The following is a 13,602-nucleotide window of genomic DNA, read 5'->3' as shown; positions in this document are numbered from 1 at the left end:
AGAGGGAAAATGGGAAACTACCCTAACAACTAAGAATCCCCCTTCAAGAGATCAGCTCTGGCTTCTTCTGTAGCTTGGTCCCAGAAACTGACTCTGTCTTTCACTATCTCCTGACTTTATCACTAGCTAACAAACAAGGGAATAACAGAAAGGAAAGGGTACAAGCTGGACCCAGAAAAGTCCCCAAATGCCCGCTCCCTCTGGAGTCTGGGCACTATGGCTAAACTGAAGCACAGCTATCACAGATTCCTCTTTGTTGGCATTGAAGATCTGTGGAATGAGTTTAGCTGTTGTAGTCTCCAAAGATGGCAGGGAATTTTAGGTTTAGAAAAGCTGTTTACTCCCAGATCCTCCCTGCCACCCTTCACCACCTAAGCCCCCAGAAAAGAGCTTGAATGTCCTCTCCAGTAACTGGCCATTGGCAGTTGGCAGTTGAGAATCTTCAGAATCTTCACCAGACTCCCTCCTTCACTGGCCCCTCCCAAATGGAAGCTCTTCAGGATTCCATCTTACATAACTACTGTTGACAGGGCTAATACTGTAAGAAGAAAGGCTTTGGACCTTCCCTGCCTAAAATCAACATATGATCCGTGAAGAGATGTTGCTCTTCATTGCCTCTTCTGGGTTTGTTCTGGCTTATTTGGTGGAGTATTGACAATGGTTCTGACCTTGTGAGCTTCCAAAGGTCATAATGGTGAGCTACCAGAGGTCTGGGAGCAAGAATCCACACTTGGTTTTGTGGTCAGTCAGTCCAACATTAAGACCACAAGGAACAATCTTCAGAACCTAGCCTAGCAGCCAAACTAATTCTTGGGGAATAAATCCTGAAGTAGTAGAGATATGGATTCATCCATCCATTGGAAAAAGAAATTGAAAAGGTGAATGAGTTAAGTGATATAAAGGAGTGTGTTCACCCAGATGTTAGGTGAGTGTTTTAAACATCTGTCTTTGCTATATCTTTGTAGAAATAATCCTTTGTATAACCTAACTGACACAAATCATTTAAACAGAGCTAAAGCACTAATCACTGGCAGCTAACAGTGATGCCAAAACGATGGCTGAAGCTAATATCATTAGAGAAAAACTTTTTCTGGGGACATGCAACCAGCCTTGCTCTAAGAGAGTAATCCTGGATCCTCACTACACTTATGTCACAAATCTCAATGGGGTTAAGGGACTAAAACCTATAACTCTGACTTTTTGATTGGCTAATTGGAAAGAGCTATAATGAGTTCTAGCCATTTTCTGATTCTTGGCTACCAGAACCACCATGGGCAACTCAAGCAGAGAATTTACTCTCAGATGGGATTCCACTATATATCTTTGTTCAACATCCTTCTTTTGCTATGAATAAGTAAATCTCCTGTTCATCACTAACTAGCCTACCAGTGTCTTACAGACCTATATTACCAATGAGCCATGCCTGCTCCAAAGCCAAAACAATGAGCTAGAAATGTGGGAAATACCTCAAAATGTCATGGAATCCCTTACATGTGATTACGTAAACTCTGACACAAAGGTTATGTATGTAATCAACCTGATTCCACAATTTGTAGGTTACAAGTCAAGATATTAAATCTGAGAAAAGTCCTCTACTCAAATAAGTTGATCTTTTGGCAGTGTGGTAATTAGTGTTTTCTGTTCCTCATGTTCCTTTGAGAGCCAAAAGTGAAAGGTCATTCTAAAAATGCATGAAAAATAAAATACCAAAACAATAATAAAAAATAAAATATGTTGGAAAATAGTAAATATGTAAAGCTAGTTATTGCATTATTCCCTGATAACACTAGATTTTGCATTTTAATGAACACCACACTCATGTTCATGCCCTGGGTTTAGCCCAAGATCATTGCTCTAGAGCTGGAAGGAACTTTAAAGACCCTCTATTTCACCTCTTTCATTTTATATATGAAGAAACAGATACCTATAAAAGTTAGGTGTATTTCCTAAGATCACATTGTAATAATTGAGGACTCAAATCACCTGACTTCAAATTTAGATATTTAATTGGAAGTACCCTACTTTTTTCCACTGCTCCAGTGCCTTAAGGACAGGAGTCTTAACCTGTAGTCTACAAACCCTTCTCCCCCAAAGGATATTTTGGTAGATCATAAGGGATATCTGAATCTAGATAGAGAAAAAAATGCATCTCTCTGTTCACTGATTCCTGTTTTTCCACTGCAATCCATTGCAATGTCATTTTTATGAATTAGAAATATTATTTTGAGAAGTGGTGCATCGACCAGCCAAAGGGACCATGACAAAAAAAAGATTAAGAACTCTTGCTCTAAGGGATGTCAGGGTAGTGCTGCTGTGATTTCTCAGATACAGTTTTGTCTTGAGTAGCTTTGCAGCAAAGAAAGCACTGTTAGTAGTTTGGGGCAAAGGAAGAAAGTATTTTCTTGTTTTTGATTTGTTTATAACCCTGGTACAGAAGCTCTCTTTTAATCCTCTTCACTCACACTACTAAAACAATCAGGAAAGTGAAAGGACTGGGTAAGACAAGAGGAGCTAAGAAGAGAGAGTCAGCAACTAAGAACAGTTATCCTAAGAACAGATCAAGTGAAAACAGGCAGGAAACTAAAAGATTGTCTTTGAGATCAAATAAGATCCTATGTGTGAAGTACGTTGTAAATCTGAAAGCACCATATAAATGGTAGCTATTATCATTATTATTATTATTATCTAGGCCAACATTTTCATTTTATGGAGGGAGAAACTAAGGCTAAATTATTATCTCCTAGTCCAATATTTTCATTTTATAGAAAAAGAAACAGGCTGAATTATTAGCTCTATTTCCCATGTCCCAGTCCTAAGGCTGACACTTTCATGATCCTGCCTGAAATGTCATGCCAAATGACATCAGCTACATTTGAGAGTGGTCAAAAATAACAAATTTCTCAGATCAAGCAACGGAAATAAACTGTAAAAATGATCTCATTTATCTCACTGCTTGGCATCTATTCCCAAGGAGAACAAAAACAGAGAAAAGGACTCATATTTACATTCACGGTAGAGTTTTTGTCTCAGCAAATCATAATTAATAAAAAACTAGCATTTATATAGCTTTTAAGGTTTTTGAAGCAATATGCATATATTATCCCATTTTATCTTCATAACAACTTTGGGAGATAGATGCTATTATTATCCCTATTTTATAGATGAGGAAATAGGCTGAGAAAGATTAACTGACTTGCTGACCACCATCCAGCTAGTGTTATATTGAACCTCTGGGAGTCTGAAGATCACTTTTGATTGACAAATAAGTCAGTTGGATGGAATGTTCCCAGGGAGTCATGCGAGAGGCAGGAGGAGGGGCAGTTAAGAATCCTGAAAGGGTTCTGGGTCTTTGACCTGTGCTAAGGCTGGAGATCGGTGGATCCTGGTCTTGGAGTGAGAGGTGCAAACATCTCTCTCTGAAAACTCTTCCTGTACTTGAGATACCGTGCCAACCTGTACCTGACCACCACCTTGGTGTCTACAGTCCCTAGATATTAGGAATTACATCATCTAGATATCTAGGTTTCCCAGGGCCCGGGAGGGATCCGGGAAGTGGGCAGGAGACGAAGAAGAGGGTGGAAAGGAGTGGAAATAATTCAACTGTAAGGCTGAAGATCTATTGAAGAAGAAGTCAAAAATATCCCAGCAGTTTACCTACTCTGGTTTAGTCCTGGCCAGGCTGAACCAGAGGGAAGCTACATTGATTCTTCATTTGCCAGCAGTTGAGATTTCATTAGCAACCAGTAGAGTAGGGTTTCCTATACCACAGTCCTTTACCCTATCCTTCTTGTTAATATAAAGTACTTTCCTAAAGCAGTGTCAAACTTGTTTTGGGAAGGGAGAAATCACAGTCAGAATACAAGGCGTTATCCTAGCTAAAGAGCTCAGATCAATATATCAATTAACCCCAGGTGGGTCCTGAAGGGATATACATATTAGACCTGAAAGGATCCTGCCTGGGCAACTCTTATAAGGGAGAAGGGTCATCTTATTCTCTCTGTACATCAAATTACAATCTCAAACATATCAAGAGACTCCCAATAATTATAACACTAGTAAGTGTCTGAGATGGGATTTGAACTCAGCTCATCTTGATTCCAAGCCCAACACTATATCCCATGCATCATCAACCACCTCGAAGAGTTGGGAATAAGTTAGATTCCCATTATTGGGAAATAGCTGGACAAATTTTGATACATGAACATAATGGAATTTTATAGTGCTATAAGAACTGATGAACATGAAGAATTCATAGAACCATGGGAAGAGGTGAATTGATACAGAATAAGTAAACAGTTCAGTGACTGTAAGATAAAGAGAAAAAAAAACTGAGAGGGAAAATGTGATATAGCTTGACTCTAGAGAGAAATTGAGAAAATGAGCCTGAGTCCTTTCTTTGCACTAGTCTGTGTTGGTAAATGAATACATTTGTAGGGTGTGTGTGTGTGTGTGTGTGTGTGTGTGTGTGTGTGTGTACATGCATTGGCAAAAGGATAGAATTGAAGGCAAAGTTGTTAAATCTTGCTTTCCTTATTTTTTTGTGACAAGGAGAGTATCTGTGAACAAGATAGGACAGAATAAAAATGACTCCTATAGACTGGAAACATAAGTAGTGTGATAGTAAAAAGCATCTGGCTGCCTTCAATGACTATAAGTTGCCAGGTTGATGTGCACTATATGGTAGATTTATATTCTAGAAAGAATCAGCAAATTTGGTTGCTAAAGTCAGTCCATGATACATTAAATAATCATAGAGAAACTAGAGAGTTGTCTCAAGATTAGAATTTTCCCAATTTTTAAAATTTAATTTAATTAATTTTCCCAAAATGCTACTCTGCCAACTGGACCACAGAAGTCAATTTTGACTACTAAAAAAATTCTTGAATTCATTATCAAAGGGATGGCTAATGTAAAAAAGCAATGTAAATGTTGGAGTGGCTATGGAAAAACTGGGACACCAATACACTCACTGTTGAAACTGTGGACTGATACAATCACTCTGGAGAGAAATTTGAAACCATACCCAAAGGGTTATAAAACTATGCATATACCTTGATCCAGCAATATCACTACTAGGTCTGAATCCCAAAATATCCCAAAGAGAACAAAGAAAGGGAGAACGGATCTATACAAAAATGTGTATAACAGCTCTTTTTAAGATAGCACAGAATTGGGATATGAAGAGATGTCCCTCAATTGAGGAATGACTGAACAAGTTGTGGTATATGCTTGTAATTGAATATTATCATTCTATAAGAACTGACAAATAAGGTGATCACAAAAAAAATCTTGGGAAGACTTATGAAGTGATACCAAGTGAAGTGAGCAGAACCAGGAGACCCCTGTACACCCAGCAACAGTATTGAAGGACAATAATCAACTGTGAATGACGACTATTTTCAGCAATGCAAGGACCCAGGACAGCTCTAAGAGACTCATGGCAATAAAAGCTATCTATTGCTATAGAAGGAAGTGACAAAGTCTAAATGCAAATTGAAGCACACCAGTCTTCATTTTATTTCCTCCATGAATTTTTCTCTAGTGTAAGTAATACCTGTCTTCTTTCACAACTTAATGAACATGGAAACATGTATTATATAATAACATATGCACGACCTATATGATATGAACTGCCATTTTGGGAGAGTGGCAAAGAGGGAGAAAACGTGAATCTTAAAATGTCAGAAAATTATTATTAAAGATTCTACCAACATGTAGTCTAAGAAAAAATTTAAACTTTTTTTTAAAAAAAAGAAAAGGAAACAGTGATCACAAACACCGCTTTGTGACCTTTTGGATCCTTTCTGATTCTAGGTAGAGGTGTATGCATTTGCAGCTCTAGTGTAAGGGTTTGCCAAGCCCTTTTCAGAGCTGTTCATCCAACTTTGGTGTCCACCTTTCACCCAACTCTCTGGTGTGGCTCTGAGAAGCTATAGTATGTACAGCAGTCACACCCCAGTAAAACCAAAATCATCTTAGCAACAGGCTAAACCAGGTTGAAGACAACCAAGCAGCCTTAAACCCATCAGTGAATTAGGAGGGATGTCTATTCCAAGCATGTGAAGACTTCCTCTGTCAGAATAAGTGCAATCCATTCCTGTAGCCATAAAGTTGGCTAAAGCAGGGACCTTGGAAGGTTTGTTCAGATGTGGAAGCTACCCACGCCATCTCCAGTCATCTTGACTTTTGCCTTGCTCCTAGATTTCAATGTCTCTGGAAGAGAGAATGAGCCTTATGATTTTGTGCAACTCTGCCTCACTTAAATCCAACTCATGCTCAAGTTAAGACATCAGTCTTGTGATGTCATTAGCCCTCTTCAAAATGAAGGAAGAATGGCAACAATTCTATGTGAATTATATACACAATAGTCCCCTGATCTAGTGAATCTTTAATCACTACAATAAAAAAAGGTGGGAAATAGATTTAATCTAACATGGCTCAGTCTTGACCATAATATGATCATAGTTAAAATTAACAAAAAGTTTAGAGAAAGAGTCTCTCACACCATCTTTTTTTTCTTTGATTCTTCTTTTTTCTTTCAAAAGGAAACTCTCTTCCTGATTCAGTTCATGTAGAATTTCAGTGCCCCTGCTACTAGGGAATCGGTATGCTCTGGAGTCAGAGGATCTGTGTTTGAATCTACACCGTATCACTTGTTATCTCTATTATATTAAGAAATTTACTCAATCTCCATGGGTCAGGTTTCTCTTCAATAAAAATGAAGGGATCAGAAAAGATATATTCTAAGGTCACCACCAGCTCAAAAACTCTGATCCCAAAGGAATCTGTTTATAGGTTCATACCATTCTTTTGCATTCATCTTTCATTTTATTTTCTAAGCATATCTCTTTTAAATTTTTAAGTAAGATGATGAGTTCCTTTTGCATCCACATTATTCTCTTTTATTGCCCCCCATTATTAGAGCTGTATTTCTTTGAGCTTTCATCATTTCTTGTCTGAAAGATTTCCATAAGGTAGCTACCTCCAAAGGATTTTATTCCAAAGGAACGTATCTGTCCTTTCTCTAAGTCCTTTAGAATTAATTTTAAAAAAACTATGCAAAAAGTCAAATTTATCTCTCCTTTTTCAACACAAATTTAAAGATTCTAAGGTGAAATAGTAACTCCTTCCCAAGTCCCATTAATTCACTTCAGTCAATTTCCTCTAGTTGGTGAGAATTGAATCCAGAATAGATATGCCTATCACCTATTAGTCTATCTTTTGAAGCATGAGCTTATCACAACAGAAAGTTAGGAAAATATTAACTATTCATTTTTTATAGAGAGAAAACTCCATCAGATAGCCAGATAATCAAAGACTCCATTACTAATAAGGAAAAGTATTAACCCTTTCAATTTGAGATACTTCCTTCCTAGAACCTTGCTGTCCCAATTTGTGATTTCCCCTCTTCAGACACCCTACTTTAAACAGAGTCTAGTCAATATTCCTTTAATTCCCATTCCTATGCCCTCTTCTCACCAACAAACTTGTTTTCAAAATCCTCATTAACTCAAGAAATCAGAAAGCATTTATTAAGTACCTACTCTATGCCAGACACTGAGATGAACACTGGGAATACACAAAAAATAAAGATTAAAAAATCTTATTCTCAGGACATTAACAGTCTAATAGAGGAAGAAACAGGCAAACAGCTATGTATTGGCAAAATACATACCAGATGAATTGGGGATAGCCCCAGAAGGCACTAATATTAAGGAACACTGGGAAAGGCATATGACAGAAGTTGGCACTTTAGTAGACACAAAGGAAGCCAGGTGGCAGAGACAACTAAGGAGAAAATTTCAGGCATGGAGGGCAGACAATGAAATTACCCAGATTCAAGTGACAGAGAGTATGTTATGGGAGGTATGCCAAGGAATCCAGGGTTACTGGCTCACAGAATACATAAGGGAGTATGGTATAAGAAGACTGGAAAGGTAGGAAGAGACCAGGTTATGAAGAATTTTAAAGCCACATTGAGGATTTTATATTTGATCCTGGACTGATTAGGGAACTGAAATGTATTGACTAGTGGGGCTAACATGATCAGCAAGTGCTTTAAAAGATCAATATGACAGCTGAGTGGGAATGGTCTCAAGAAGGGAGAAATATGAGGCAGGGAAAGAAACCAACAGGCTACTGCAATAATTCAAGGATGAGATGAATAATGGCAATGTCATCCACTTATGTACATTGCCATCTACTATGGAGATGTTTAGAGGGGAAATACTGCCTTTGTTGAGGCATTTGGCAACAGATGGGATATGGAAGGTAAAAGACATGAGGAGGTAAGAACAACACTTAAGTTGTAACCCTCTCTGATTAGAGGATGGGATGATGGGACCTTTGATACTAATAGGGAACTAAGGAAGAGGTAAGGGTTTGGGGGAGGAGGAGAAAAGGAATTCAATGTGGAACAGATTGAGTTTAAGATTTCTATCGAACATATACTTCAAGATGTACTTTAGGCAGTTGGAGTTGTGAACATGGAAGTGAAAAAAGAGGTTAGAATTAGAAAAAATAGATCTTTGAATCATTAACTACAGATGATATTTGAATTCATGGGTGCTGATGATATCACCAAGTGAAATGATATATAGAAGGAGAAGAGAAGATTGCCCAGATCAAAGCCCTGAACGGAAGTTACACTCTGTCACTAGAACAACCTGGATAAAAATCTAGTAAAGAAGACCAAGAAGGAATAGTCAAACAGCTAAAAGGAGAATCAGGGGAGCAGCTGGGTGTCTCAGTGGATTGAGAGCCAGGCCTAGAGTTGGGAGGTCCTAGGTTCAAATGTGGCCTTAGACACTTACTAGCTGTGTGACCCTGGGCAAGTCACTTAACCCCCATTGCCTAGCCCTTACCACTCTTCTGACTTGGAGCCAATACACAGTATTGCCTCCAAGATGGAAGATAAGGGTTTTAAAAAAATAAATAAAATAAAATAAAATAAAAGGGGAATCAGAAGGAAACAGCATCTCAAAAACCTGGAGTGAAGAGAGTGAAGGAGAAGGGAATTGATAGGATTAAAAGCCACAGGAAGGTCAAGAAGGATGAAAACTGAGAAAACAAAATTGGATATGACATTAAAGAGATAAGTGTCACCTGAAATTCAATTGATGAGGTTGGAAGCCAGACTTCAAAGAGTTAAGAAGGGAGTGAGAGAAAATGAAATATACATTATAGATAACTTTCTCAAGTTTAGTCACGAAAGGGAGATGAGATATGGAATAATAACAAGAATGGACTGAGAACTTTTTTGAGAATGGGGGATATATAGGGATGTTTGTAGTCATCAGGGAAATAGCCAATTCACAAGGAGAGATTAAAAAGAAGAGAAAAAAGTAAGGATAATAGATATGGCAATCTGATGAAGAAAACAGCTTGGAATGGGATCCCCTACTATAGGGAGAGGAGTTTGACCTCTCTTAAAGAAGGGGCACTTTGTCACATGAGACAGGGATAAATAAGGAGATAGTTGTGAAAGACATCCTAATGATATGAGATGAGGAGGCAAGGAAAAAACAGACCCTAGTAAGACAGATCTTTTTCAGTGAAATATGAGGCAACATTCTCAGCTGATAGGGGAGAGGAAAGAGAAATCAATGGAAGATTTGAGATGATATGATAAGGCTTGGAAAAGTCACTGTGGTGAGTATGAAAGGATGATCTTGCCACAGTGAGGGCTTGGGTGGGGTTTTGTAAAATACATTTTTACTGGATCAAGACAGCCCGGTTTGAAGATTTTTTTTTCTCCCGCTTTGGTCAGCAGCATGTGTGTAGGAGCAATGGAAGCAAATGATGGAAGTAATCCAAGGCACCAATCCTTAGTTCTTCATAGGGAATTAGTTTCAGTGATTGAAGCCTCCCTCTAGGATGATTCAGCTGGCAGGAAATCTTGTCAGAAGAAGAGCAATCTCTCTGATCTAGACTTTATATGGGAGCTAATGGTCCTTTTTTAACTTTCTCTTCCAACTGACAAAAACAAATCAGAGTAGACAATGGTTCTGGAAAGGGGTAGGGGCATCTTTTAAGGACTAAGTTTGGGGGCAGAAATCCTATGAGAGTTACATGTGTATGCTCAAAATTTTCTGAGTACAAGTCAGCAACCAGAGACCCAGGTATAAGCTTTCTGAAACCAAGACATGATAGTAGCTGGAATTTTGAGCAGAGTAGTTAGTTTCTGTAAAAGTCTTTGGCAGAAACAGACATAGTCTTGCCCCATGGCTCAAGAGCCCAGTTCAGGAGCCATATTTCTGAACCTCAGCCCTCTATAGAGTAATGGTGGGATATCTATATCCTAAGCAGCTTGAAAAGCACAGAATTGAACCTAGGGATATGCCTCAAGTTCAAGAATTCAGAGATCTGACATCGTAGAAGGAAGAGAAGCTCTCAACCTTGTTGGAGACAAAAAAGAATTCTCCACTTGCAATCTTCAGCAAAAAAGTTTACTAAGGGATTAAAAAAAACATGGCCTAGAGAAATAGAAAACCTGTACTTTGCTCCCCAAAATTACATTAATTTATTCTAACAGATTCACCCCGATGAGGAGGCAATTGCTTGTTCAGCAGTCTTAAATTATATTTGCTGCTCTGCGAAAGTCTGAACCGTAAGACAGTCTTGAAAGGTCTATGTCCTACTCAGCAGAGTGAGGGGTTCCACAAGAACATCAGAGTTCTTCCTAATGTAAATTTTAAGTCCAGTTTCTTTTAAGGGGAATAACTATGAGTGCTTTATGCATTATAAATAGGTTTAGGTACTCCCATGAGTTCTTAGTACTTTTTCATTTTTTTTTTCCCTGTGGGGTAGGTATAAGGATGAATCTGTTCAATATCCATTTGGTAACTTGGGTTCTTGTAGGAGATTCAGAGGAGTTTAAATGTCGCTTTTTTTTTATCCATCCTTTGTGGAAACCTAGACATGAATGTCTTTAGAGATTTAGTCATGTGAGTAAAAAAAAATCTGACCTTTTAGAGTTGACCCTCAAGATTAGACCAGGTCCTCCTGAGCAGTGTTGGCAAAGTATTGGCACATGTGCCCAGCTGGCACTTGGGGAGGAAGGACTCCATTCGCCCTCTTCCCAGCACGTAAGGACATTTTTTGCATGGCCCACCCACTCTCTTCAGCCACCCAAAGAAAGTGGTGTGGGGTGGAAAGGAGGGGAGGTAAGGGTAGTTCACAAACAGTTTGAATTTGACCTCTGGGCACTCAAAAACCTTCACCAATGCTGCCCTAGAGCCATGGGTAACAAGCATATTTTCCTAATATTCAAGGCTACTTTTTATCTCCACCTTTTACATTATCCAATTCTTTTTTTTAAAACCTTACCTTCCATTTTAAAATCAATACTGTAAAAGGTAAAAATTACGGTTGGACTGAATATTTAAGAGTTTTGGTCACCAGGAATCGATTACCCAGTTCCAAAACTGAAGACCCAAGTCAGGATGACTTTTATGGTAGTTAATTTACAAATAGTAAGAGTGAAGGTAGGGAAAATGTATGAGAGAGAGAGAGAGAGAGAGAGAGAGAGAGAGAGAGAGAGAGAGAGAGAGAGAATGGTGGCCTGGTCCGAAGCCAGAACCAGGTAGGGCTTCAGAGGCCCCAGGAAAGGAGAGCACAGAGGTTGATTAAATAAGGCTTCTAGCCATGAGGCCTCCTCTAAGACAAGAGGTCTCTCCCCCATCACCACTTAATACTAAGTTGGGTGGGGTAATATATCCCTGGTGGCTAAAAATCTAAAGAATGAAATAGGAGTGAGCTAATTCCATTTTCATAATTCCCCCCCGATGATCATTGGGAGACCAGTCTCCCCAATTGATCACTTTACATAATCATCCTGTAGCCCACAAACTCTTCTAACTACAATAGTTAGTTAGAGATAAGAGGGAAAATAGAAGAGAGAGAAAGCAAAACCAATGTTTTTTTTTTTTTGAGGTTATATTTTATTTTATTTTATTTTTTAAATTTATTTTTTAGAAAAAAATTTTTCCATGCTTCCATGATTCATGTTCTTACTCACACACCCCCTAACCCTTCCCCCCATCCTCTGTCCCACCCCCTGCCATAGCCGACACACATTTCCAGTGGTTTCTTCATGCGTCATTGATCAAGATCTATTTCCATATTATTGATAGTTGTACTAGGGTGGTCATTTAGAGTTTTCTTCCCAAATCATGTCCACATCAACCCATGTGTTCAAGCAGTTGTTTTTCTTCTGTGTTTCCACTCCTGCAGTTCTTCCTCTGAATGTGGGTAGTGTTCTTTTCCATAAATCCCTCAGAATTGTCCTGGATCACTGCTTTGCTGTTAGTAGAGAAGTCTATTACATTCGTATTTTACCATAGTGTATGAGTGAGTCTCTGTGTACAATGTTCTCCTGGTTCTGCTCCTTTCATTCTGCATCAGTTCCTGGAGGTCTTTCCAGTTCACATGGAATTCCCCCAATTTATTATTCCTTTGAGCGCAATAGTATTCCATCACCAGCAGATACCACAATTTGTTCAGCCATTTCCCAATCAAAGGACATTCTCTCATTTTCCAATTTTTTGCCATCACAAAGAGCGTGACTATAAATATTTTTTACATGTCTTTTTCCCTATGATCTCTTTGGGGTACAAACCCAGCCATGGTATGGCTGGATCAAAGGGCAGGCAGTCTTTTAGCACTCTTTGGGCATAGTTCCAAATTGCCATTCAGAATGGTTGGATCAGTTCACAGCTCCACCAGCAATGCATTAATGTCCCAATTTTGCCACATCCCCTCCAGCATTCATTACTCTCCCCTGCTGTCATTTTAGCCAATCTGCTAGGTCTGAGGTGATACCTCAGAGTTGCAAAACCAATGTTTTGCTAGGCACATTGACAAAAAAAAAACATTTGGGGACAGTCCCCTTTTGGCATAAAAGTGTACATTCAAGATAATTGTTCAACTCCTTCAGTTCAGATCAATTGTACCCCAAAGTTCATGCTGGATCTTCTTGATGCAGTGTAGGTTCTTTAGGTAACAATTCATTCTCTGGATTTAAGTAGTTAGCAAGCTTCTTTCCCTAAAATTTTCTCAAACAAAAATTTAAATCTTAAATTTTTATAAAAATACAATCCCCCCAGAAGAGGGTGTTGACGAACACCCAGATCAGCTCAGGATACATGACTGAGTTACAGGGGTGTATGAGTCACTTATCAAAAGAAAACCAAAAACATAAAAAAAAAACAAATAGAAGAAAAATTAAACTTCGGGAGAAAGAAAAATTAAAAATATGAATCAAAATATCAAAAATCTATGTATATAAACATTTCTGAATAAACAAGAATAAATTCTTAACAGGCCCTTGTATTAGGGTCCAATTAAGGTAATTTCTTTTTTTTTAATTTCTATTTTTTTTAGACCCCTTACCTTCCATCTTGGAATCACTATTGTGTATTGGTTCCAAGACAGAAGAGTGGTAAAGGCTAGACAATGAGGGTCAAGTGACTTTCCCAGGGTCACACAGCTGGGAAGTGTCTGAAGCCAGATGAATCTATAAATGATAACTTTTAAAATATTATGGTTTTTAAAGATTTATTATTAGTAGTCACTAGAAAATAAAGCCACATGCCATGCTAG

At 38.4% G+C, this 13,602-nt stretch overlaps 1 pseudogene; it reads left to right on the top strand.

The window, feature by feature from the left end:
- Window positions 1-1,054: 1,054 nt before the first annotated feature.
- The window catches only part of LOC123253469, a 30,999-nt pseudogene continuing 18,451 nt past the window's right edge, over window positions 1,055-13,602 (top strand).

This window comes from Gracilinanus agilis, chromosome 1, assembly GCF_016433145.1.
Source record: "Gracilinanus agilis isolate LMUSP501 chromosome 1, AgileGrace, whole genome shotgun sequence".
In the NCBI taxonomy this organism is placed as follows: Eukaryota; Metazoa; Chordata; class Mammalia; order Didelphimorphia; family Didelphidae; genus Gracilinanus; species Gracilinanus agilis.
This window is presented reverse-complemented; position numbering and strand designations above follow the sequence as displayed.